We start from the raw sequence: 26520 nt of genomic DNA, 5'->3' as shown, positions 1-26520 counted from the left end.
GGAATCATTACTACGCTTACATATCAAACATGATCATGAAGTCTTTTACGTATTGAAAATTCGTTTGTTTCAGAAGCCTCAGAAGCAGTCAACATGTTTTCTGCAATTCTTTAAGTAAACAAGGAAATTGCATCGGTTATTTTACTTGGGCCTGTGCTCTTGGCAAAGCGCTGTGTCCGGGTGAAAGGGGTAGGAAGCTCTGCTTGTGGTAGATTATCTGCTTGCTGTATTTTGAATGTTGAAAAATTAGAAATGTATGTATTTTTAAATAGTATTTCTGATAGCTCTTGCTTACAGGTGATGAGCATGTTAAGAGTGTTGAGTGTGTTAAGAATAGTATTTTCTTTTTTAAATAAACTCTCTTTCCCCCATCTCTTCTCTGTGCCTTCATGTAGCTAGCTCAATACAATCTCCAGATGCCAATTCAGCACAGTGCAATGATCTATGAAGTAGGCATGCAGTTCTTAGAGTCTCATTAAGATGCCAGGGTTTTTTTTGTTGTTGTTGTTTTGTTTGTTTGTTCATTCGTATTTTGATTGGAACTTCAGGTGACTCTGAGGAAACTACAGTAACTAATGTATTCAACTGTAACTACTTGTACAATTTGAAATAATTACTATTCTAAGGTTTAAATTCTGACAAATTTACAGTACATACATTGGTGTTAAGTAGAGCCTATTTTATTTCATATCGAAAAGGATTAAATGTGTGTGCGTGACCTTTTGTTTTTATTATAGCAGTTGGAGTAATCCAAACTTTAACCTATCACATTGATACTGAAACTGTTCTCTAATACCAAGAAGGCCTGTTAACATTGTAATATGGTGGACTCAAACCAGTTGAACTACATTTAACCTACCTAAATGGCAACATCCTCTCAGTTGTTATATAGAAACTTAGGATATATTCTTGGTTTGTTAGAAAAATTAAATTGAATGTTGTTAAAGTGGTACTTTAAGAGGGTGCTTTTAGTGTAAAAGCCAGATTTACAGCTTGGAGTATTTTAAGTTGATAATATTCAGCTGAATTTGTTTGAAATTCTGTGAGGAACAATTGCATTTAAAAAGAAAATTCAGCATGCTTTTTCTGGAATTTATTTTTATGGTGATTTCAGTTTTATGTCCCCTACTTGATTGACATGTTATTTGTAATTAGCTGGTAAAATGTGTGCATGAGCTATCAGTACTGTAAATTTTTAGGAAAGTAAGCAATCATGAAATAGAAAAATTTGTGTTGGAAGCTTTCATTCTTCAAAAAAAAAAAAAAAAGAAAAAGTTTATTTTTATGTATTCAGCATCCTTTAAAGATCAGGGTTCCTGCCCAGCTGTGGTAAGTATCCTGGTTCCTTGCACAGGTATTCATATACGAAGAAGCCTACTCTTGTTAAATAACACTTAAAACCAATTAATATGTCCATCAGCCCACCTGTTACCTATGATAGCTTTTTTATTTTTCTAACCCTTAAATTAACAAATGCCCTCTCTTATACTGATCAGATTGAATGAGTTTTGGATAAAGGAAACTGATTGTCTTGGAGATTGATGATTGTTGAGTGAACTGTCAAATCTGATTCCAATGACAGCAGTTTCTGGAATTTATAATAATATTCATAATCCACTAATAGCTGCTCACAGTTGTTCTCACACTGTGCTATGCTGAGTGTCTGACATGCATGATTTCCTTTTCTCCTCCTAACAGTTTTATGAAGTCAGTACTTTTTTTTTTTGAGCGAGGGAGTCTCACTCTTGTTGTCCAGGCTGGAGTGCAATGGTGCGATCTTGGTTCACTGCAACCTCCGCCTCCCAGGTTCAAGTGATTATCCTGCCTTAACCTCCCAAGTAGCTGGGATTACAGGCGCACATCACCATGCCCGCCTAATTTTTTTTTTTTTTTTTTTTTTTTTTTGAGACGGAGTCTTGCTCTGTAGCCCAGGCTGGAGTGCAGTGCCATAATCTTGGCCCACTGCAAGCTCCGCCTCCCGGGTTCACGCCATTCTCCTGCCTCAGCCTCCCAGGTAGCTGGGACTGCAGGCTCCTGCCACCACGCCCCGCTAATTTTTTGTATTTTTTAGTAGAGACGGAGTTCACCGTGTTAACCAGGATGGTGTCAATCTCCTGACCTTGTGATCCGCCCGCCTTGGCCTCCTAAAGTCCTGGGATTACAGGCGTGAGCCACCGCGCCTGGCCAATTTTTATATATTTTTTAGTAGAGACAGGGTTTCACCATGTTGGCCAGGCTGGTCTCAAAGTCCTGACCTTGTCATCTGCCGGCCTCGGCCTCCCAAAGTGCTGGAATTACAGGCATGAGCCACCACGCCTGGCCAAGATGGAGTTTTTTATTTTTTATTTTACTTATTTATTTTTTTTGAGACAGAGTTTCGCTCTTGTTGCCCAGGTTGCAGTGTCTCAAAAAAAAAAAAAAAAAGTTATTCACGTATTCACATATCATAGAAGGCTGAGAATTAAAAAAAATAAAGTTAGCATTCTTCATTCTCCACTGATAACCACTTGAATTTTCTTGTATGTCCTTCTAGAAAACTTCTATGCATGTATGTGTATATTTCTCTTAAAATATTTACAAATGGGTCATACTATCTGCATTTTGCTTTTTTGTTTTTTTATTTGTTTGTTTTTCGAGACAGAGTTTCGCTGTTGTTGCCCAGGTTGGAGGGCAGTGGCGCAATCGTGGCTCACTGCAACCTCCGCCTCCCGGTTCAAGCGGTTCTCCTGCCTCAGTCTCCTGAGTAGCTGGGATTACAGGCATGCACCACCATGCCCGCTAATTTCTGTATTTTTAGTAGAGACGAGGTTTCACCATTTTGGCCAGGCTGGCCTCAAACTCCTGACCTCAGTTAATCTGCCTGCCTCGGCCTCCCAAAGTGCTGGGGTTACAAGCGTGAGCCACCGCACCCGCCCACTTTTTCGTTTTAGCAGCCTATCTGGGACATCTTTTTAAATTAGTGCCTCGGGCGCAGTGGCTCACGCCTGTAATCCCAGCACTTTGGGAGGGAGGCTGAGGCGGGCGGATCGCTTGAGGTCAGGAGTTTGAGACCAGCCTGGCCAACATGGTGAAACACCCATCTCTACTAAAAATACAAAAATTAGCCAGGTGTGGTGGCGGCACCTGTAATCCCAGCTACTCGGGAGGCTGAGATGGGAGAATTGCCTGAACCCCGAGGGGGAAGCTGCAGTAAGCTGAGATTGCGCCACTGCACTCTAGCCTGAATGACAGAGCGAGATTCTGTCTCAAAAACAAAACAAGGCCGGGCATGGTGGTGGCTCACGTCTGTAATCCCTGCACTTTGGGAGGCTGAGGCGGGAGGATCACTTGAGGTCAGGAGTTTGAGACCAGTCTGGCCAGCATGGTGAAACCCCCGTCTCTACTAAAAATACAAAAATTAGCCGGGCATGGTGGTGCTTGCCTGTAATCCTGGCTACTTGGGAGGCTGAGACGGGCCAATCACTTGAACCCAGGAGGCGGAGGTTGCACTGAGCTGAGATTGTACCACTGCATTCCAGCCTGGTAGACAAAGCGAGACTCCGTCTCAAAAACAAAACAAAACAAAAAACAAGAACCATAAAAATTAGTACATATGGATCCACAGCTTTTTTTTTTTTTTTTTTTTAAAGGGTCTTATAAGTATTCCATTGTTTAAAACATTAACATTTAGTTTGTTAGCAGGTTTTGCTATTATAAGTAAATAATAGTTGGTCGTGAATTAAGTTCCTAATAGCCTGTTAAATGGAAGCTAGTACAATTACTTTATTTTACAAGAGAGAAAACTGAGGCCTATGGAAGTGAAGTCTGGGGCTTTTGTGACAAACCCATTACTTGGTTCTTTATAGCACAACCTATTACTTCCTTACTATAAAAGTGTTGGAGCTGCCTGGCGGGGGGCAGTGGCTCACCCTGTAACCCCAGCACTTTGGGGGGCCAAGGCGGGTGGATCACCTGAGGTCAGGAGTTCAAGACCAGCCAGGCCAACATGGTGAAACCCTATCTCTACTAAAAAATACAAAAAATTAGCTGGGCCCGGTGGTGTGCGCCTGTAATCCCAGCTACTCTGGAGGCTGAAGCAGGAGAATCGCTTGAACCGGGAGGCAGAGGTTGCAGTGAGCTGAGGTCACGCCATTTCACTGCAGCCTGGGCAATAACAGCAAAACTTCTCAAAAAAAAAGAAAGAAAGAAAAGAAAGAATTAGAGCTACCTATGAAAGCTCAAGGTGACGGGGCAAACTTAAGGTTAAGTATATTTAGTATAATGAGTTAAAGGGGAGTAAGCTGCAGTGAGGAAAGATCTTGTATTTTTTCATATTTTATTCACCATGTTGTGAACATATATGCACAAAATATTTTTACATGCAAAAATGAATTGTGTCCAAGTTATCTTGAAGTGTGTGTTTTTGTATGAAGTGGATTTTAGTGGACTTTTTCCTGTTTGAATAAAATTATCAATAAAATAAGAGCTATGAAATGAAAAAAATTAGAGGTCCATCATGATCTTAGAAAAGGACCTGGAAAAAAAATACAGACATTGGTAAAAATTTTAAAGTGAGCTAAAAATCCCTATTTGAAAACAAGTTAAAAATCTTAGCAGGCACTGTTGATTACTTTATTTAAATTTTTTTTTTTTTTTCTATCAAGAAGAAAATGGTTACTTATTCGTTGGGATCTTTTAAAACAAAAAGATAATCTTGTCTGTTGTAGACACTTAAGAAATTAAAATAGTTAAAGCTTTAAAAATGCTTAGAACTTGGCATCTGTCCATAAAATCTGTTTTTCAATGCAGTTCTGTTTTTAGTTTTACTTTTTTTTTTTTAAAAAAGCAGTCTATTATTTTTTGAAAAAGCAACTAAGATAATTCATTTATTTGTTAATTAACACGTCCAGCATTTGAGTTTTTAAATGAATGGTGAACTTTATTTCTGCAGGCCAATCTTTTTATAAATTATATTTATAAGTTATAAATAAGATTTATATTTTTATAAATATTAACAGACAAATTTAAGAAATTGCTTATACTAACATTACCTAACCTTTTTTAAAAAGCTTACAGTTTCGTTTTCATTTTTACTGTTGTTCTTAGTAAATATGTAGTAAAGACTTTAAACACTTCTGTAGTATGTTGTACCTGCACTGTGTAACATGAAAAGAAGGCAAAGGTATATTTAAAATTTTGTGGACTTAGAGAATGTTCAGTTTTTACTACATGGATGTGTTGTTACTCCTAAAGCACAACTTTTTTGATAAGATTTTGAATTATAAAAGTTCTTTGAAAAAGTATTCTTAGCTTGTTTTTTTAGATGTGGATCTTTATTGTCATTAACTGATACACAGTGATAACTTTTTCCCCCTTCTAATATTTTATTACTAGGTTCTTTTTTCCATCTATGTTTAGGGCTACTTAAAGAGAGTAACTAGGAAAATGAAAATTGTTAATATTCGTACTGTTTCAGTTTTAGCCATGTGTAGCATGGAAAGATAAAACATGAATAATACCTTACATTTATTTGGCATCTTCTGAGGTGTTTGGTAGAATTCCCACAGAATAACTTGACTTTTTTAAAATGTAAAGTTAGAAAGCACAATAATTGTTATTTATTTATTATTTTTATTTTTTTCCGAGATGGAGCCTCCCTCTGTTGCCCAGGCTGGAGTGCAGGGGCGTGATCTCGGCCCACTGCAAGCTCCGCCTCCTGGGTTCCTTCTTGGGCTCAAGCAGTCTTCATGTCTCAGCTTCTCTAGTAGCTAGGACTACAGGCAGGTGCCACTGCACCTGGCTCTGTATGATTACTTAAAAAAAAAAATTAAGAGTGTGTGTGTCCTGATTTTTCTTCATAGCTTATATTATCCACATTCCAATAGATAATTAAATATTAAGTAACAAGTATTTTTCTACTACAGATGCGCTTTTTCTTATTTTGGTATAAGTTATCCTAAGATATATAGGAGGTTTATTTTTATTTTTTTTATTTTTAGAGACAGGGTCTTGCTCTCTTGTCCAGGCTGGAGTGTAGTGACATGATCCTAGCTCACTGCAGTCTTGAACTCCTTGGATCAAGCAGTTCTCCTGGCCTCAGCCTCTGGAATAGCTATGACTACACACATGTGCCACCCTGCGCAGCTAATTTTTTTTTTTTTTTTTTTTTTGACAGGGTCTTAACTCTACCACCTAGGCTGGAGTGCAGTGGTACTATCATGGCTCACTGCAGACTCAACTTCGCAGGCTCAGGTGATCCTCCCACCTCAGCCTCCTGAGTAGCTGGGACTACAGGCATGTGCTACCACTCCCAGCTAATTTTGTTTTTCTTTTTTTGTAGAGACAGGGTTTCACCAAGTTGCCCAGGCTGGTCTTGAGCTCCTGGGCTCAACCAATCTTCCCACCTTGTCCTCCCAAAGTGTTGGGATTACAGGCATGAGCCACTGTGCTGGTCTCCCTAGCTATTTTTAAAAAATTTTTTTGTAGAGATGGAGTCTCCCTTTGTTGCCTGACTGACCTTGAACACTTGGCCTCAAGTGATCCTTATGGGGAGGCATTTTAAATTTAAGAATGGGTAGCTTATTGGGATTTCATAGGTTAAAAAAATTAGTTTATCAAATTGATTTGAGATTAAGAAGATCATATGGAGATACGCCTAGTAGCATTTGGACCATAGCCAAGACAATATTGTGTCTATTTAATCTTATGTTATCTAATTTCTCTTAGCTGTGGAGGCTTAAGAAAGCTGTATGTAAAAAACAAACAAAAACTTTAAGAAATAGGCATTTTAAAGCCTTTTACATTATGAAATGTGAAATATAAAAAAGCATATAAAACTTGAATGTACAGTATAAACAAATAATTAGAAAGTGAAAATACAAAAATTAGCTAGGCGTGGTGGCACACGCCTGTAATCCCAGCTACTCGGAAGGCTGAGGCAGGAGAATCACTTGAACCAGGGAGGCGGAGGTTGTAGTGAGCTGAGATTGCGCCACTGCACTCCAGCCTGAGCGACAAAGCAAGACTCTCCGTCTTAGGGAAAAAAAGGAAGTGAACATCCGGTAACTATCACCCAGGTAATAAGTCCTTTAAGAAAAGCTGCAGAGACAACCTCATTGGTTTAGCTGGTATTGCTTTGGTGGTAGTTGGACATTAGGGACAAAAATGTATTGATGTCCTTGGGTTTTTCTTTTTTCTTTTTTTCTTTCTTTCTTTTTTTTTGAGACAGAGTCTTGCTCTGTTGCCCAGGCTGGAGTCCAGTGGCGCAGTCTGGGCTCACTGCAACCTCCGCCTCCCGGGTTCAAGCGATTCTCCTGCGTCAGCCTTCTGAGTAGCAGGGACTACAGGCGCCCGCCACCACACCCAGCTAATTTTTGTAGTAGTAGAGACGCGGTTTTGCCATATTGGCCGGGCGTGAACCAGGCGCGGTGGCTTACGCCTGTAATCCCAGCAGTCTGGGAGGCCGAGGCGGGCGGATCACCTAAGGTGAGGTGTTGGAGACCAGCCTGGCCAACATGGCGAAACCGCATCTCTACTAAAACTACAAAAATTAGCCGGGCGTGGTGGGCATCTATAATCCCAGCTGCTTGGGAGACTGATCCAGGAGAATCGCTTGAACCCGGGAGGCGGAGGTTGCCGTGAGCCGAGATTGCGCCACTTCACTCCAGCCTGGACGAAAGAGCGAAACTGTCTCAAAAATAAAATAAAATAAAATAAAAAAGAACCTGAAGAATTCATAACAATGCAAGTTCAACGAATATAAAAACTGAATAGCTAGTTTTTAATTGTTATTGCCAGAAGGGGTATCTGAACAATGTTTTTAAGGTAGCTTTCTAACATTTATTATCAGTGTTTAGTGATTTGAAATCTTAGTTCCTTACCGATGAATAACAAAAAATAATACTGAATCCTCTAAGAAAGTGCTGTTTTATACAAAGTGTTTATTTAGAGTTCATCTCTGTTGCACTTTTTGGTAAGATTCAATGATTAGGTTTTAAATTAACATGCAAACTCTAAAATTACTTACTTAGAAAATGTCGATTTGTCTATATTGTTAATTTCTTAGATTAACTATCTTATTTAACAAAATCGAGTTTGACACTCTTGCTTTCGCAGTATTGGAACCATTCAAAAAGTATTAACCTGAGAAGTAATCAGTGATGACAATCTATGTTTGACCCTTCATCCTTGGTACTTCTTGAGTTTTAACTTTTCTGTAATTTGGCCAAGAGAACCAAATTTCTTTCGAAGCTGGAGAAACTGCATTATGCTTTCCTGGCCTTCAAGAATATTTTCTTAGGTATTTGGAAAGGTTGAGTGTTGATTTTTGAGGATTAGGATAGCAGAAAAATTTGAATGCTTTTTTCCCTCTGAGTACCTGCTGAATACGGTCTATTTGCGTACAACTCTGCAGTGTGAACTTTGAGAAAGGCATTTTTATAAATTAAAGCCTTTATTTGGTTATTATAATTTTGTCACTCCAAGCGGTCTCCTTTTGTATGATCTCTGCAAGATTCAAATGCATCAGAATACAGTATTTCATATTAGATTGTGGTGAGAAACTTCTTGCTTTGCTTTATTGTATCCTTGAATTCTTTTCTGTAGTGCAATAGCATGTTTTTCTTTTTTACTCCCACTGAAGATTAAATATATTTCTTGCTAATTTTTCCCTTGCATGGGTGATAGCGATTTTAAATCTTGAAAGGAACATGTATGTTGAGTTTTCCTAGATGTGAAAGTAAATATAATTTGATATTTTTAAAAAGATAAATTAGGTAGTTTGGCTTTGTGTATGCAGTAGAGTTAATATGCTTTTATTCACCTCATAGTTTCTGTGTCATTACCACCTGTTAGTTTTTATTTTTTAATGAAAAACTTGAACTTCTCCAAAGTGACTAGTTTTAAAATAACATTTATGTAAGGATTGTTTATTGCTGAGAAATTGAAAACCAGAAGGTATAAAGAAAATTAAAATTATTTAAAATTCTATTAGCTAGCAGTAACTACTATTAATATTTTGTTGTATATCCCTCCAATACTTTTTCGTATGTATTTTTTTACATAATTGGAATTGTGCATCCATATTATTTTGTAACATGTTTTGTTATTTAATACATTATGAAATAAATATGTTTGTGATTTTAAAAATTGATATAGAATTTCAATGTACAGGTGTGCTATTACCTGTTTACCATTCTGTGTTGAGGGTCTTTTAGGCAGTTTGCAATTTGGGGACATTGTAAGTTGATGGACATCCTTATACATTAAAAAAATTATATGGCTGATTATTTCATTACAATAAATTCCTAGAAGTAAAATTACTTAAAAGATATAAACATTTTGAAAGCTTTTGATACATATTTCCAAACTGTTCTCTTGAAAGATTTTTTAAAATAACAGTTTTATTGAGATATAATTCACATACCATAAAATTCATCCATTTAAAGTATAGAATGCAGTGGCTTTTAGTATGTTCACAGGGTTGTATAACCGTCACCACAATCAGTTTTAGAACATTTCCAGAAAGGTTTGAACCAGTTTAAACCCAGCAATATTATAAAGTTTTGTTTTAAAAATAGCATTTATTCGTAACATCTAAAGTGTAGTACAGTATACAGGAACACAACAGCTTGTGTGACATATACTTTATATGCATTTGAGTGACATTTTAGAAAGTCCTCCATGAAAAGATGATGCTCCTACGTCCCATTTTAAGAAAGCCTGACATATGAAGTTTAAGCTGATGAAACAAAATATGAGGTATATTTTTTGAATTATAAAATTATTCTCCTGGACAGTGAGAATGTCTTTATTGAGAGAGTATTGTGTATGGTTTAAAATGTTTTTTTAAAAATTCAGATTTGATTTAGAAACACTTTATTTTAGAAAACATCTGTGGAAAGTGTTACCTATACAGTTAGCTGTAGCAAACTTATCACCTTATAGAAAATATGGCTTTCTTTTTATTAAGAGACGTTTGCTTTGTTCTAACTGACCTTCACCCCTGAAAGTTGTTCTTTTGTTTTATTTGCTTAAGCTATTTAACAAAACATTTCTTAAAAACTGGGTGGGTTAGCTAGGCGTGGTGGCTCACACCTGTAATCCCAGCACCTTGGGAGGCCGGGTGGGTGTATCACTTGAGGTCAGGAGTTTGAGACCACCCTGGTCAACATGGTGAAACTAAAAATACAAAAATTAGCCAGTGTTATGGCGCTCGCCTGTAGTCCCAGCTACTCGGGAGGCTGAGGCAAGAGAATCACTTGAACCCAGAAGGCAGAGGTTGCAGTGAGCTGAGATTGTACCACTGCACTCCAGCCTGGGTGACAGAGTGAGATTCCATCTCAAAAAAAAAAAAAAAACAAAAAACAAAAAACTGGGAGGGCAGTGAAGTATAGGGCAAGAGTCAAGGAGGTCTGAGTTCCTATCCCCACTTCACTTTACCACTGAAGATCACTGTTCTTATCTCTAAAAGTGCAAATGAAAATTATTCTTGGAGTTACAGGGATTCAAATTAGAAGTACTAGACTGCGTGTAGAACTGTACCAGATATATAGTTGATAATGAATAACTTTTTAAGTAGAAGAATAATAATGTACACAAAATGAACTAGTCTTTAGTCACATGTTTAATGGAAGAAGAAATGAACTCAATTGGCCTAAACTCACTTTCATAGAAGTTAAAAGTTGAACCTCAACTAATACCTGAAGAGAATCTTTGCCTAGGTTATATTGGTAAGAGAATTCGTGCTGGTTCAAATTTGAACATGAAGTTAACTTTCCAGTCCAATTTTACTTCCATTGTTGTTATTACAACTTCATGATGGCTAAAGCTTCACTAAAGCTTGGTGTTCTGATTAAACAAATAGGTGACGTGAAATTTGGATATATAGTATGAAATTCTGAATTTTCTAACTTTTATTGCTTATTTTGAAAACTGCATGTTGAGTACAGTTGAACCTAAAATACTAAAGTGATAAACAAACAAAACCCACACTGGTCTTTATAGAAAAGATATACTTAGTAAATTATTATTTTAGATACAATAAATTGCTTAGTGCTCTAAAAACTACATATCATCTTTGGCATACATTCTATTTTGCCTTTTTGTGGGGAATGGAAAATACAAGGTAAAAGAAAGTAAATTTGAATGCTTGCAAAATTTTAAGAACCAATCTCAAACCATTTTACCATAATTTAAAAGTTTGTCCAGGAAGTAGGTAGGAAAATATGTGGATGAATTTGTTAGTTTACTAGAGTTCATAGTGAATGGAACAAGATGACTGATGAAAGTTGTTTGTAGTAATTTTCATTGTGAGCAACTACCCTTGCTGTAAAGGATTGGAAAATAATGTAATTTCCTTCAAGTGGTAATACCACGTCTGTTGTTGCCGGGTGTGGTCAACAACAAAGTGAAGATAGTTGAGGTTAAACTAGATAGATAAGGGAAACAGGGTGTTTTACTAGTAGGCTTTGTATTGGTGAAAGGCAGTTCAATAGTAATGTGGTTTAGTCAGGAAAAAAATATGAACTACAAAGCAACCTAAAATGTTGTATAACTTAATGGAATCATAGTCAAGTGAAAACCGTATGATTGAATTTAGTGACAGAGTTTATGGTTAAGTGAAATACTTTTTTGTTGTTTTCTTTTTTATATTTTATTAACTAAGTTCTACTTCATTCAGGTCACTTCCTAATTCAGGATATTTTAATGTCTTTAACCATCATCCTTCTGTAAACATCCTTCTCTAAATTTTTAGTGGAAAATTTAAAGTGAACACATTTCAGAAAATATTTGAGGTGACCACCCTAGAGTTAAACAGATTGTGGAGTAGCACAGTTATTCTTTACAGATAATTTGCTGCCTGGCGCAGTGACTCACACCTGTAATCCCAACACTTTGGGAGGCTGAGGCGAGTGGATCACCTGAGGTCAGGAGTTCGAGACCAGCCTGACTAACATGGTGTAACCCCTTTTAGATGGGTGTGGTGGTACATGCCTATAATCCCAGCTACTTGGGAGGCTGAGGCAGGAGAATCACTTGAACCCTGGAGGCGGAGGTTGCAGTGAGCCAAGATCATGCCACTGCACTCCAGCCTGGGCAACAAGAGTAAAACTCTGTCTCAAAAAAAAAAAAAAAAAAGAAGATGTTTTGCTCTATTAGTAGTTTAAACTCAGAAAAGTTAAAAGAAAACATACTTCTCTAACACGCCTTAATTCCATACTAGGATTTTGTAAAGAGAATTATGGTGGCCATGCTGATTTTACTCCCTAAAATCCTATTTATGTAGCTAAGTGTATTGGCTGTGAATTTCATATAATTGTTTGATATTGCAAATAATGGTCATCTTAAATATTGTTAAGGTGGTAGATAAGATTTAAAGTTGTTTATTTATTTATTTACTTATTTATTTTGAGACAGAGTCCCAAAATAAAAAAGATAAACTTAATAACTTAGTCCAACCCAGGCTGGAGTGCAGTGGCACAATCTCGGCTCACCACAACCACCACCTCCTGGGTTCAAGTGATTCTCCTGCCTCAGCCTCCCTAGTAGCTGGGACCACAGGCACCCACTACCACACCCAGCTAATTTTTGTATTTTTAGCAGAGACGGGGTTTCACCATGTTGGCCAGGCTGGTCTTGAACTTCTGACCTCAGGTCCGCCTGCCTTGGCCGCCCAAAGTGCTGGGATTACAGGCATGAGCCACCACACCTGGCCAAAAGTTAGTATTTTAACCACATATATATTCTTGTTAGAATGAAAACTCAAGTGCTACCCTTATTTATTGATAACTAGGAGGAATCACAGCTCATTTTCCCATTTTTTGTGGTCATTTTATATATGTGGATCACCTGATCCAACCTTTCTTATGATGTTAAATGAAAACCCAAAGATATTGTCTGTCCTCAGAATTTATGCAGCTAAGTTAGAGGTAGAAGCAGAACTAAAATTCAAGTCTCGTGACTCTAAGACCAATGTTAGAGTACATCCTTCTACTTTGTGGACATTTTGCTTGTCCCTAGATATCTGAGTTTGTCTTACTCTGCCATAGAGATCTATTTGCTGAACTTCCTCTTATGTGACTTCTATCATCACAGTAATATTAACAGATTTCTTTAAAAATTTATAATTAATCTTATTTTTTATACGCTTTTAAAGGATATTTTTGTTAAGGTAAAATTTGAAAAATAATGTAGATCAGCACTGTCTAATAGAATTTTCTGTGATGATGGAAATACTCTTTATCTGCACTGACCAATATGGTAACCTTAGCCACATGTTGATGTTGAATGCTTGAAATATGGCCAGTGTAACTGAGGAACTAAATTGTTAATGTAATTTAATTTTAACCTGTTTAAATTTAAATAGCTACACGTGGTTAGCCCAGAATTAGCTATTCTTAGTGAAGGGAAAGAATTAAGTAGATATAGCCCGGGCGCGGTGGCTCACACCTGTAATCCCAGCACTTTGGGAGGCTGAGGTGGGTGGATCATGAAGTGAAGAGATCAAGACCATCCTGGCTAACATGGTGAAACCCCATCTTTACTAAAAATACAAAAATTAGCCGGTGTGGTGGCGGGCGTCTGTAATCCCAGCTACTTGCGAGGCTGAGGCAGAGAATCGCTTGAACCTGGATAGCAGAGGTTGCAGTGAGCGAGATTGCGCCATTGCACTCCAACCTGGCGACAGAACGAGACTCCTTCTCAAAAAAAAAAAAAAAAAAAAATTAGGTAGATGTGGACGTGATTGTACATTTTTTGCCTTGTGATTACTATATTTGTGTGTTTTTGTGGGCTAGACACATTAAAATCTCATTTTTCTAGTGTGCCTGCTATGTTAGATGGTAAATACATTCTTCATGGGAAAGAAAGATAACTATAATTTATCAATAATATTGTTTGGAAGTTGAAAGCTGGAATATTTTAAAAGTCTTTTAATCAATGCAATTATTAGCAGACTACAGATTGCCAACCAACCAAATGATTTAAATACATAATGCAGTGCTTTCATTTCAGTATTTTTTTTTTTTTTTTTTTTTTTTGAGATAGAGTCTCACACTATCACCCAGACTGGAGTGCAGAGGTGTGATCTTGGCCCACTGCAACCTTCACCTCCCAGGTTCAAATGATTCTCATGCCTCAGCCTCCTGAGAGTTCCATTTCAGTATATTTTGGACCAGTTATGTTTACGTAACATTTAAGATTTAAACTTTATACTACATGGAATACTTGAGTAAACCATAATTTAAATCTTTTTGCTATAGCCATAACTCAGAAGCCTCTGAAACAGAGTGAACTTCAAAGGAAATAAAAGATATTACCTGATGATCATCTTTTTCCTTGTCTTTTTCAAGCCTCTCTATTATGACTGATTCCTGGTTTTGGTTTAATTAGTTTTTTTGTTTTTTTGGTTTTTTGGTTTTTTTTTTTTTGAGACAGAGTTTCACTCTTTTTGCCCAGGCTGGAGTGCAATGGCGTGATCTCGGCTCACCGCAACCTCCACCTCCCGGGTTCAAGCGATTCTCCTGCCTCAGCCTCCCGAGTAGCTGGGATTACAGGCATGTGGCACCACCCTGGCTAATTTTGTATTTTTAGTAGAGACGGGGTTTCTCCATGTTGGTCAGGCTGGTCTTGAACTCCCGACCTCAGATGATCCACCTGCCTCGGCCTCCCAAAGTGCTGGGATTACAAGCGTGAGCCACCGCGCCCGGCCTTCATTAGTTTTTTTTAAATAAAAATATAAACGGGTGTGGTGGCTCACGCCTGTAATCCCAGCACTTTGGGAGACCAAGGCAGGTGGATCACTTGAGGTCAGGAGTTCGAGACTAGCCTGGCCAACATGGGGAAACCCCGTATCTACTAAAAATACAAAAATTAGCTGGGTATGATGGCGGGCACCTGTAATTGCAGCTACTCTGGAGGCTGAGGCAGGAGAATCGCTTGAACCTGGGAGGCAGAGGTTACAGTGAACTGAGATCGTGCCAGTGTACTCCAGCTTGGGTGACGGAGCAAGACTCCGTCTCTAAAGAAAAGAATCCAGCCCCCCGTCCCTTTATTGTATTACCCTGTTTTATAGTAGCATATCACTGTCTGAAATTTCCTTGTTTATTTTAGCTCCATGAGACTAGAATCTTATTTCTTTGGATTTCCCAAGACCTAGAACAGGGTCTGGTACATAGTTGGTGTTCAGTAATGGACCACATAACAGACAGAACAAAAGTAGGACTCTACAAGGAGAAAGGTGCATAACATAGCACTTGGAATCTAGGAATAGGCAAGGTGAGACTCAGCTTTTGCTTATCTTGGCAGTGTTGGTGTGGGTGATTCAAGCTGATTAATTTTGTATAGAAATTTTTCTCTAGGAACTCAATTAAAAATAAAACTTTTGTCCAGACATATGATATATACTAAATAAATTCTATCCGCCTTATAGAGCTAGAAAATGGAAACAAACGTGAGAAAATATTTCCGTGGTCAGTTTTTGACTAGTCAGTCTCATGTATTTGGGAAAACAGAGGTTATGGGATTTACTAAAAGTCATTTGTATGCCATTGGTGGAATGGAGAGGAGGTCTGCCAACTCCTAATATTCCAGTGTGTTTTTTGACTTATGATCCATGAATGAACATCACTTTGTAGCAGACATAGGCACTTTGATATAAGCAGCACTTGGCTGACGCTGGTTTGTGTTATCTGTGAGTAGAGATCAAACATTCTCTTATAGTAAATAAGGTGATTTAATTCCTAATTTTTGAAAGCCAACATGATAAATGTGTGATGGGTTTTGTTTTTACTCAGCTATTCCTATGCTTGTTCTTGAGTAGTGTTTTAAAATGTGAATGAAAGTCTGTTTATTTTTAATTAATTAATTTTTTTTTTGAGACGAAGTCTTGCTCTGTCACCCAGGCTGGAATGCGATGGGGCGATCTCGGCTCACTGCAAGCTCCGCCTCTGGGTTCACACCATTCTCCTGCCTCAGCCTCCCGAGTAGCTGGGACTACAGGCGCGCACCACTACGCCCGGCTAATTTTTTTGTATTTTTAGTAGAGACGGAGTTTCACCGTGTTAGCCAGGATGGTCTCGATCTCCTGACCTCGTGATCCGCCAGTCTCGGCCTCCCAAAGTGCTGGGATTACAGGCGTGAGCCACTGTACCCGGCCGAAACTCTGTTTATTTAGGAAACTTGCACATTTTTTATCTTTACAAAATATATTTCCACTTAGTGGTTATTCTTTAGAAAAAAATGTTGGATTAATATAATTCTTCGTGATGGCTATGAGGGACTTTTCTTAAAACTGTGACTATTACGTGTTTAAATTAACAAGACTTTAAAAAATGATTCTTACTATAGTGCTGTCTTTATTACTACAAGTTTTCTTTCTCCCTATATATTTTTATGAAAATCAGCCACAAAATTCAATGTAGCCCAGATATTTTGGTTGTCAGAAATTGAAAATCTTAAATAGGTGTTTTAGTAGTAAAAGGACCCATAGCATCTTGTTATGTCATGCATAGTAATGGCTTGACTGCCATTTTGTTATTTGTATCAGGTCTACCCCTGGAATGACAGTAAACTCCAGAGCATAGAAAACTGCGGCAGCTGTGCCAGTGAAATGGGAGAAATCATTTCTGTTTCTTCTGCTTATGTGAGAGATGACAGTAACACCCTACCAGCAATTAAAATCTGAACGGCTTTTCCTGGTTGTCCTGGGACAAATTGTAGGTCACATCATCATGCCTGTATCTATAGATAGAACTATTTATGTTGTGATGGGGCAAGACTTCTTTTGTCATCGTCGTCGTTGTTTGAGACAGAGTCTTGCTCTGTCACCCAGGCTGTAGTGCAGTGGCACAATCTTGGCTCACTGCAGCCTCCACCTCCCAGGTTCAAGCGATCCTCCCACTTGAGCCTCCCGAGTAGCTGGGACTACAGATGAGCACCACCACGCCCAGCTAATTTTTTTTTTTTTTTTGTATTTTTAGTAGACATGAGCTTTCACCAGGTTGGCCAGGCTGGTCTTGAACTCCTGACCTTAAGTGATTCGCCCACCTTGGCCTCCCAAAGTGCTGGGATTTAGGCGTGAGCCACTGCGCCTAGCCTAAGACTTCTTTTTTAAGTGATATTTCTATTTTAGGTACCCCAAATCTGAGGTTAATGAATCTAGGAATTCCCCTCCTTCTGTTTATAGGGATGCTCCTGAAACTGAAGACAACCAAGTGAGTGGAAAGGCTTTCAGAAAATCCCTTGTTGCTGCTGTAACAAATTACAACAAACTTAATGGCTTTAAATGACACAGATTTATTCTTCTAAATTTCGTGGTGTCTGACATGGGACTAAAATCAAGATGTCGGCAAAGCTGCGTTCCTTCTGGAGGCTGTAGGAGAGTAACTGTTACCTTGATTTATCTAGCTGCTTCCTTCCTTTTTTTTTTTTTGCGACGGAGTCTCACTCTGTTAACCAGGCTAGAGTGCAGGTGTGATCTCAGCTCATGGCAACCTCTGCCTCCTGGGTTCAAGTGATTCTCCTGCCTCAGCCTCCAGAGTAGCTGGGACTACAGGCACGGGCCACCATGCCCAGCTAATTTTTGTATTTTTAGTAGAGGTAGAGTCTCACTATGTTGGCCAGGCTGCTCTCAAAGTCCTGACCTCAAGTGAGCCACTCGCCTATGCCTCCCAAAGTGCTGAGATTACAAGCATGAGCCACCATGCCCGGCCCTCTTCCTCCATTTTCAAAGTCAGCAGTCTTGAAATCTCTGAGTCTGATCCTTCCCACCAAAAGGATGATGAGGATCCTTGTGATTATGTTGGGTCCACCTGAATAGTGTAGGATAATCTCTCCATTGCAGCATTGTGTTTGCTGCCATTCCTATGTTCATTTAGCAGCTTTCTTCCCTCACATACTAGGGGACGGGGATACAGCAGTGAGCAAGATGTAGAAGTACGCAGTACCTTTGTTAGCACGGAAGTAGTTTTATTTTGTTTTTCTTTCCATGACTGAAGGCACTACTACACTTTGCTTTGGAAACTAAAGATTAATCTGAACTTCAGTTATCAGTACACATTTGACAATTCTCTAAGCACTGAAGTTACTCAAAGACACCTAAATATCTCATGACATTCCAAAATAAATTGATTTTATATTGAGCACAGGTTTTGCATTAGTCTATAAATGATACAAAAAAGGAAGTCGTTTTATTAGAGTTTCAGATTCTCATCATGTGTTATGTTCTACAGTGATGATGTTGTGACAGTTTATCTTATGCTGTTCATAGTGAATGTAGGTTTTGTGTACTGATACAAAAGACAAAGCTTCATGTCATAATATCCCCACTGTTTAGGAAAATATGAATCACAATATGTTGTCAATTGTTTATATCTGCCTGTAGAATTATTATTAGATTCATGGTACAGCACATCATATTTAATGTGGTTATGTAAATGTTTAAAGTTTATTGAAAAAAATTCTCATCAAGTTGTGACTCTTGGATGATGTATTTACACTGTATTTTGAGCACTTAATAAAATAGCATCTAATTTAAATTTTCTAATGAAAAGATTACTTGCTAAAATTAAAAATATATATATACTAAACTTTTTTAAAAGTTTAAAAATAATTGGGGCAAAATTTTTTTGTGTTTTCCTCTGAGTGACGTTATGTTTATGAGGCCTTTCTTAGGAAGGGAAAAACAAATCTGTACACTCAGTTCAAAATCCATGCCATTAAAAAACAGCCTGTGATATTTCAATAATACTAGTTACTTAATGGTATTAGCACATATTAAGCTATTTAAATTGTTAATCCAATCTTGTGCCCCCCCTGCCTCCCCTCGCCTTACTGTAATACTCTGTTTTGGATTGATTTGTTTATTGATAATGTGCCAGGCACTATAGTTGGCTCTGGGAGTTCAAGGATGAACTAGTTTCATGTTCTCAAACTTTCAGTCTGTCCGTATTCTCTGGCATCTAAGTTGTTTTTATTTCCTGGAATTTTATAGTGTGCTTTCATTAAATACTTATAATTTGGTTTTGCAACATATCAAGAAAAGCCCTTCTAAAAATCTAGATCATTTGAAACCTGTGATACTAAGAAGCCAAGAAGGTTCTCAATGGAAGTCTTTTTTTTTTTTTTGGGGCCAGGGGGTCTTGCACTGTGTCACACCCAGGCTGGAGTGCAGTGATGGCCTTGATCGGCTCACTGCAAGCTCCGCCTCCCAGGTTCACGCCATTCCTCCTGCCTCCCAGCCTCGGTAGCTGGGACTGAGGCACCCGCCACTGCCCAGCTAGTTTTTTGTAATTTTTAGTAGAGGGCAGGTTTCACCATGTTAGCAGCCAGGATGGTCTCTCCTGACCGCCGTGATCCACCCGCCTCGGCCTCCCAAGTGCTGGGATTACAGGCTTGAGCCACGGCTGACAGTCTTTAGGTACTGTAGTTTTATAATTATAGGTCTTGGAAGGGCCCTGTCTCTTCCACTGCAGGTTAGAACTTGTTTCCTAGGCCAAAAATGCCAGAGGTCCCCTGCATCCTCTCGCCCCGTCGTCACACCCCCAGCTTCTCAACCCTGGATATTTTCCTTTGTCATCCAGGACACTTGTCCCTTTCTGTCAGTAGGGATCAGAAAACAAGGATTTGTTCTCTGATACCCAGGACTTGACATCATGCAGGCACTCAGTGTGAAATGAATAAATGCATCTCATGAAGGGCGATTTCCAAGCCTCATCTCCAGCACTTTCCTTTTATTGCCTTTCTGTCTCCGTCTCTTCCACATGGTGATGTAAGCTGTATGGCTGCAGGGACCTTGTCTGAATTTTCATCCTTATAACTTTAGTGCTTAGCTCAGTGTCTGGTCAATAGGTGCTCAATAAATATTTGTTTTATTAGAGAAGCCTGTGTAGGTTGGGATGGGGACAACTGGCTGTAACTTTTGGTCACCTTCCCATTGCTGCAGCAGCAGAGTGGAAGGGAAGGAAGTATTCACTTGAACCCCAGCACAACCTTGTCTCAGCATTCAGAGGACAATTAAACAGCAGCTGGTGTCTAGAATTTCTGTAATAAAGTATTTTACTATTCTTTCTTACACAAATGTTTTGAGGTCACATTCACTTATGCACACACCCTTCCTGTATGTCAGGATGGCCTGTAGAATGTGTTTAGTGTTCTGATCGAGTATAGTAGGATGCCATGCCAGCAGAAGGGAATATGCATTCTGGCTTCAGAGGGTGTGTGGTATGTGGGGATATTCTGGAAAAGCTTCTTGGAGTATTTTCACACCTCTGAATAGAATCTTTAAGGTTGAGTGGGAGATAAGAGAGGAAAAGCTAGGATGGTGGAGGGCAAGATGGGTAGGCCAAAGCAGCAGGAGAGGTGGCCGGACAAAGAAGCAGGGGCCACATTATGAAGGGCCTTTGGATTTTATGCTGAGGCATGAGGAGCCATGGAATGTTACTAAATTTAAATGGTTTGGGGTTTTGTTTTTAAGCATTGTCAATGTTGTAGAGGGTGGATTGGAGGTAGACAGGGTTGGAAGTAAGAAGAATAGCTAAGAAGATGTTGTTCTAATGCAGATGAGAAATGGTAAGACACAGCCAGTGAACACAGCAAGAATCGGGCAGATCCAGAAGAAAGTTGGAAGGTAGAACTGAGCTTGAATTTATGCGTTGCGGCTATCTTCTCCCAGTCTGGGAATTTATCTTTCCACTTGTGTTGTCTTTTGTGATACAGCTTTTAAAATTAACATCCTTGATTTCATTAATCATTTCCTTTATGTTGTATACTTGTTATATATTTAAGAAATCATTTCCCAAGCTGAGTTCAGAAAGATGTCCTGTTCATATTTTTGTTTTTTCTTAAAAGTTTTAAAGTTTTACTGTGTATACGAGCTCTTTAATCCACCTGGGGTTGATACATTACGTGGTGAATATCTAAATTTTTTTCTCTATGGATAAGCAGTTGTCCCAGGACCATTCTTTGAATCTTCTATCCTTTTCTGGCTACTCTGCAGTGCTGCTTCTGTTGTATGTCACGTTCCCATAGAATGGTTCTGTGCCTAGGATCTTATTCTGTTTCATTGTCCATCTTTTTCTAGTACCTCACCTTTTAATTACTGTAGCTTAATGATAAGAATAAAGGTTTTTATTTTAAGCACATTTAACATGTGTACAAATCAGTAATTCTTTAGGTATTGGAGACTTGATTGTTGAGAAACATACATAAATGCCTTGTTGATTTTTTTAGAGCACTTTTTTGTTGAGATGTAATTTATGTTGCATAAAATTCACCCTTTTAAAGTATACAATTCAGTGATCTTTAGTATGTTCACAAGGTTGTGCAGTCATCACCACTGTCTAATTCCAGAACATTCCATCACCCCAAAAAGAGACCCTGTATGCATTAGCAGTCACCCTCCATTCCTTCCCTCCTCCCGAATCCTAGCAATCACCAATCATCTTTCTGTCTATATGGATTTGCCTCTTCTGGACATTTCATGTAAATGGAATTATATGGCATGTAGCTTAATTCTTATTTAAATTGAGTAAATTTGATAGATTAGCAGGGTATTATATAGGAATATTACTGTGTATTTAAGAAAATAGGACAATTCAGGTGCATTAGTGTGCACCTTTAGTCCCAGCTGCTCAGAAGGCTGAGGCATGAGGATCACTTGAGCCCAGGAGTTCAAGGCCTCAGGGCACTATGATCCCATATATGAACAGCCACTGCACTCCAGCCTGGGCAATATAGTGAGACCCCAAAAAAGAAAGACAAAAATACTGTATCTCAGTGAGGAGGAAGAAGAGAAAATCACCAATATTTATTTGTTTTGTTTTTATTGTTCAAGTGTCAAATGTAATTTATTTCTGGCTGGGAGCAGTGCCTACAAGCCCAGCACTTTGGGAGGTCAAGGCAGGCAGATTGCTTGAGGCCAGGAGTTGGAGACCAGTCTGGCCAACACGGTGAAACCCTGTCCGTGTTAAAAATACCAAAATTAGGCTGGGCGTGGTGGCTCACACCTGTAATCCTAGCACTTTGGGAGTCTGAGGCGGGTGGATCACTTGAAGTCAGGAGTTTGAAACCAGCCTGGCCAACGTGGTGAAACCCCGTCACTACTAATAATACAAAAATTAGCCGGGCTTGGTGGTGCGTGCCTGTAATTCCAGCTACTCAGGAGGCTGAGGCAGGAGAATTACTCAAACTTGGGAGGCGGAGTTTGCAGTGAGCTAAAATCGCACTGCTGCACTGTAGCCTGGGTGACAGAGTGAGACTCTGTCTCAAAAAAAAAAAAAAATTATTTCTCCTTCATTTATTGAAAAGAGTGGTCCTTCTTATGCTTTTGCTTAGTTGTTTAATGACTAAATGTCATATAGCAAATCCTGTTCTGGAAGGGTAACTTTGGTTGATACATCTTGAGTTTATTATATATAGATGGAGCTAGACTACTTTGTTTTGGATGCATGTTGTTAGTAATTATACAAAAATGACATGATTTGCTTCATGTATTGGAGGAAAGTGAGTAAAATTACGTGAAAATATAAAGGGAATGTATTTTTCCCAAATTGTTTATTTTTTAAGCAAGCAGATTTTCCAGTTTAACCAAGAAATTAGTCAGCAGCTTAGAGTTCTTTCTAAGGCTACCACGGAAAGTACCTTTAAGTCAAGATATACAGATAAGGTTTACTAATATAGAACATTTGTTTTACATACTAAAATGCTGTAAGCCCTTTGTGTCATTTGGAGAATTGATGTTTCATTAGTATAACTGCTGAAAAGTAGTACAGGAAAATGTTTTCCCCTAAATCATAGCCTTAAGCTTTGAAAGAGTCAGCCTCAACCAGAATGGTAGTAAACTTCTTTAAATGATTCAGAGTTTGACCAGCAGTCTTTTCAAACTTCATAATTTTGACATCCTCAAGTTTTCGTTAAAAAAGCTGTAGGAGAACTAAAAATGTGTTAAGTGCTTATAGAATTAATATATAATGGCCTTTGAATCTGAGAAGTCCAAGTATATGCATTACCATGGGAATTTAAGAAATTGTTTGGACTGGCACACTGGCTCATGGCTGTAATCCCAGCCAAAGTGGGAGGATTACTTGAGTTCAGGAGTTCAAGACCAACCTGGGCAACATGGTAAAACCCTGTCTCTACAACAAATTTTAAAAATTAGCCCAGCATGGTGGCGCACGCCTATAGTCCCAGCTACTTGGGAGGCTGAGGTGGGCGAATCACCTGAGCCTAGGAAATTGAGGCTGCCATGAGCTGTGATTGTGCCACTGCATTCCAGCCTCAGTAACAGAGTGAGACCCTGCCTCCAAAAAAAAAAAAAAAAAAAAAATCGTTTGAGAGGAAATGCCCACATTTTAGTCAGAAATAATTTGCATTTTACTATTGTGGTTCAAACTTTTTGGATAACTGTAACTGCCAACTGTATAACACTTGGATGCCACTAAAAGCACTGTATTTTGTTTGTGGGTGAAATAGATCTATTTTACCCTCAAAGGATAAAATAATCTAAAGACAAATGGAACAATCACTTGCATTCGTAATTTCATTTTTATTTCCTTGACAAAACATTTTCAAGCAGGATCCATTTTGTTTGAAAGTTAATGTTGAGTTGTATAGTCACTGTACCAAATTTGGTTATTGCTTTTGTCTGTAGTGAGGGCTAGATTAGATTCTATCGATTGTAGCTGCTTTTAGTGAATAAAAGATAAACATTTTTGTTCATTTCCTTTTTAGTACCATAGAGGTGTGGTCAAGTTCTTAGAACCAGGTGGTTGGGTTTTACTTTTTGTTTCCTCCAGAAGTCCACACCCCCATCTCTGCTTTTTCTTGTGTACGTGTAGGGTGAGGGTGAAGTTAAAATGTGATTAGAAAGGACTCATGGCTTGAAAAGGAAGAATATTGATTTTTAATGTAATTTGTGTCCGGTCCAGACAGTAGAAATTGACTTTTGCTTCTGTTCAGACTTCATAGCAGTTTGGTTTTGCTGATTTTTAAAGGTATGTGTTTGGGTCCTTTAAAAATATGTATTATTACTTCAAAAAGGGATGAGGGGCTGCAGTTTCACAATAAATAGCATTAAAACATACCTCCATTATTTTAAAACAATACACATTTGTTACTATATTACTAAAAATTTTTAAATTATGAAAGCCCAAATGGGCAATACCAGAATTTATAAGTTGTAGTCAAAGGGTCACTCTGATCCTATACTTAGATTAAAATATTAGTAGAACACAGAACCAGAAAGAATGGAGTCTTTTTAAAAAACTGACGTTAGAGGATTTTAGCATCTTCCTATAGTTATGCATTTTTTCTTCATAGAGTTTCTGGTTTCACCCTACCAAACCCATGTACTGAAAATAATGGAGCATGTTAAAAAAAAAATTAACTGTTCCTTTCCCGCCATTTTCTTCTTGGTGTCAATTTGGGGAAAAAAATGTAAAACAAGAATCTCCCTTGATGCTGTCCCTGTTACTCAGAGATCTTTATATTCTGTGATCAAATGTGAGTCACATTCAGAAGATGTTTTTAGGGGGACTTTGTGTGTATGTACATATTAAATTGATTTCAAAGACAAGATCCAAATACAGGATCACTGAAACATTAAGTGATCATTCAGTTAGAAATTAGTATATGAATATTATTTGATAGCTTTCTCTTTATACTTCACAGAATCTATGCTTAAGCTTGTCTTTATGTACTGCATTTCAATCTTTTGATTTTAAAACAAAATAACACTCTAGTTTTTTAACATTATGTATCTTAAAATTTTTTTTAAATAATATTTTTGCTGCATAAATTGCCAAACATGCCAGGTTTTCAAGAACCAGCATATTTGGTTCGTTATTGTAGACTGTCTGCATGCACTCCATTCCTGTTACTATGGAAACACATTGAGTGTGGATTTATCATAAACCTTGAGAAATATTCCTTGCAACAGTTCACATAAAGAAACATCTGGATCCCTTGTTTATCCTGGGGTAAAGGAAGACCACCCTCTTCCTCTGTGTTGTGAAAATCATAGTGTATTCCACTATTTTTTTCTAGCTGTAAAAATTCTAATGTACATCTATCAAGTATACTTTGTTTTATAGTATATGATTGATTATGTTTACTAGAACAGCTTTGGTAAATAGATTGATTTCCATACTGATTCAATTAACTACAACTATGATGATTGCATTTTGAGAGCTTCTACATTCTGAATTTCGGATCTACATTAATAAGGTTTTAAATAGATATATTCATATGGGTTTCTTTTTTTAAATATATCTTGGTCTTTGATTGGGTTAACACTCCCTCTGGAAGTTTATTTGACTTCATTCCAGTCTCTTGGAACTTTAAACCTTCATGAAAGTTCAGTCGAGAACTAAAGAGAATCTCAGTGGCATCTAAGTGAGCTAAGTTGTTAGTCTCATTTTACCAAGGATATTACCTGAGGAGATTGTAACTGCTTTTATATTCTTTTACTACCTCCATGCAAAGACCCACAGCAGCTCTGTGAAGCATTTCATTTATATAAAATAACTTCTTTAAGTTTATGCAGTTTAGTTTGAAAGATTCATTGGAGCCCCTCCTCTGAGCCTTTGAGTTAGGTTTCAAGAGCATATATGGGAATAACATTACTTCCTGCTCTTTAGAAAACTCACATAAACAGATTGTTTTATGAATAATTCTAAGAGGCATGCATAGAATATCTTAGAACACAGAGGAAAGTTACTTAGACTAACTTAGAGCTTAAGTGACTACTTCTTGGAAATGACATTCTGAGCTCAAAAAATGGTTAAGAGTCAAGCAAAAAAAATAAAAAAGGAAAAGAGTGTATTATGGATAGGATATAACATTAGTAAAGGTACAGAGGAGTGAAATTATGGTGTGCACAGAAATTTCCAGTTATTTTATATTACTAGAGTACAAAAATGACTTGGGGTTGAAGAGGTAGGTTAGTGACTTTGTTTGGAGGGTCTTACATGGTCTGTCAGTCTAGGTGCATGGCTTTTTTCTGGGCAATAGGAAACCATTGAAGGATTTTAATCAGGAGAGTGATGTGGTTAGATTTACAGATTAACCTAGGAATATATTTGTAGAGTAGCTGGGTCTGAAAACAGAAATAGGCAATTTATATGACATCTTAAAACCACTTCAAATTCCAAAGGGCTTAAATAATGATATCAATGTGAGGAATTTTTTTTTCTTTCTTTTTTTTTTTTGAGATGATGTCTCACTCTATCATCCAGGCTGGAGTGCAGTGGCACAATCTCAGCTCACTGCAACCTCTGCCGCTCGGATTCAAGCAGTTTTCCTGCCTCAGCTTCCCAAGTACCTGGGATTACAGGTGCACACCACCACGCCTGACTACTTTTTGTATTTTTAGTAGAAACAGGGTTTCGCCATGTTAGCCAGGCTGGTCTCAAACTCCTGACCTCGGGTGATCTACCCACCTCACTCTCCCAAAGTGCTAGGATTACAAGCGTAAGCCACTGCTCCCAGCCTAAGGAATTTTTAAGTATAATTAAATATAAACTTTCTTTTATTGAGAAGAGACTG

At 38.1% G+C, this 26520-nt stretch overlaps 1 protein-coding gene across 10 annotated transcripts in view; it reads left to right on the top strand.

The window, feature by feature from the left end:
• Positions 1-26520, top strand: part of NSD3 (nuclear receptor binding SET domain protein 3) — a 110901-nt gene that overhangs the window by 1724 nt on the left and 82657 nt on the right. Inside the window, exon 1 of one of the 10 annotated variants that reach the window (XM_009212910.4) lies at positions 23289-23969. The exons of the other annotated variants lie outside the window; for them this stretch is intronic. The gene's annotated coding sequence lies outside the window, so the exon portion shown is untranslated. Of the gene's footprint in view, positions 1-23288; positions 23970-26520 lie in introns of those variants that run through there. 10 annotated transcript variants of the gene reach the window in all.

Source organism: Papio anubis, chromosome 8, assembly GCF_008728515.1.
Source record: "Papio anubis isolate 15944 chromosome 8, Panubis1.0, whole genome shotgun sequence".
Classification (NCBI taxonomy): Eukaryota; Metazoa; Chordata; class Mammalia; order Primates; family Cercopithecidae; genus Papio; species Papio anubis.
This window is presented reverse-complemented; position numbering and strand designations above follow the sequence as displayed.